The sequence below is a fragment of the Trachymyrmex cornetzi genome, unplaced genomic scaffold (genome assembly GCF_001594075.2).
Source record: "Trachymyrmex cornetzi isolate Tcor2-1 unplaced genomic scaffold, Tcor1.1 scaffold884, whole genome shotgun sequence".
In the NCBI taxonomy this organism is placed as follows: Eukaryota; Metazoa; Arthropoda; class Insecta; order Hymenoptera; family Formicidae; genus Trachymyrmex; species Trachymyrmex cornetzi.
Window position 1 is genome coordinate 53156 of NW_017300228.1, and position 886 is coordinate 54041.

The 886-nt window shown below is 43.6% G+C and overlaps 1 protein-coding gene across 1 annotated transcript in view; it reads right to left on the minus strand.

The window, feature by feature from the left end:
- The window catches only part of Nasp (Nuclear autoantigenic sperm protein), a 95252-nt gene that overhangs the window by 9839 nt on the left and 84527 nt on the right, over positions 1 to 886 (minus strand). The window lies entirely within an intron of this gene.

Consider the following 886-nt stretch of genomic DNA (forward strand, 5'->3'; position numbering starts at 1 on the left):
TATATATGAGCGGATGATCGAATAAATTATTAAAATCGGAAAATTTTGTGAAACCATTCTTAGGCTTATTCGACGCGTTTTTGCATGAAACGAAAGAATCTGGCAAAAAAAACGTCGGTCTGCTTTGTGATCTGAGATATTAGGCGTCGTCTACAATACACGGAGTAATGGCTCCGGCACACCAGCGCGATGTTCGTCGCGGGCGACACGCGATATCCAATGAGAGTATACCTTTAGAATGAGAACATCGGTAAAGCTGTACACTCATTGGATATCGCGTGTCGCGCGCGACGAACATCGCGCTGGTGTGCTGGAGGCATAAGAAGTAAGAGTAAGAAATTGACCAATCACAGTCGATTATTCTTCTCACATTCGACTGTGATTAGTCAATTTCTTACTCTTACTTCTTACTCCGTGTATTGTAGACGACGCCTCAGAAGTCGTAGACGGTCGTGGAGTCTTAAGTCGTAGGGAACTGACCAATTCCAATCGAGTATTCTCCTTATATTTGATTGTGATTGGTTGGTTTCCTACGACTTAAGACTCCACGACCGTCTACGCCTTCTATGTAGAGGACCCTTTAGATTTATAAGAGAAGCGCGACTGGTGTGAAGTGTTCTGATTGGTTATTGCAAACACGTAATTTAAGCCAACGGCACACGATACACGTTTGCCTGCTGGATTGATAACTGAATTAGGGTGACGTCATATGCGGCGTAACCTGCGTAAGCGTATATAACCTGCGTATTCTAGTAATTTACTAGATAGAATAAGGGTGATCCCATCGACATCTAGAATGGACTTAGAACATATACTACTGGAAGGGGAATTGCCTATGCTACCCGTATACCAAACGTGATGCCAACATGTGTGCGAGAGAGAAAGG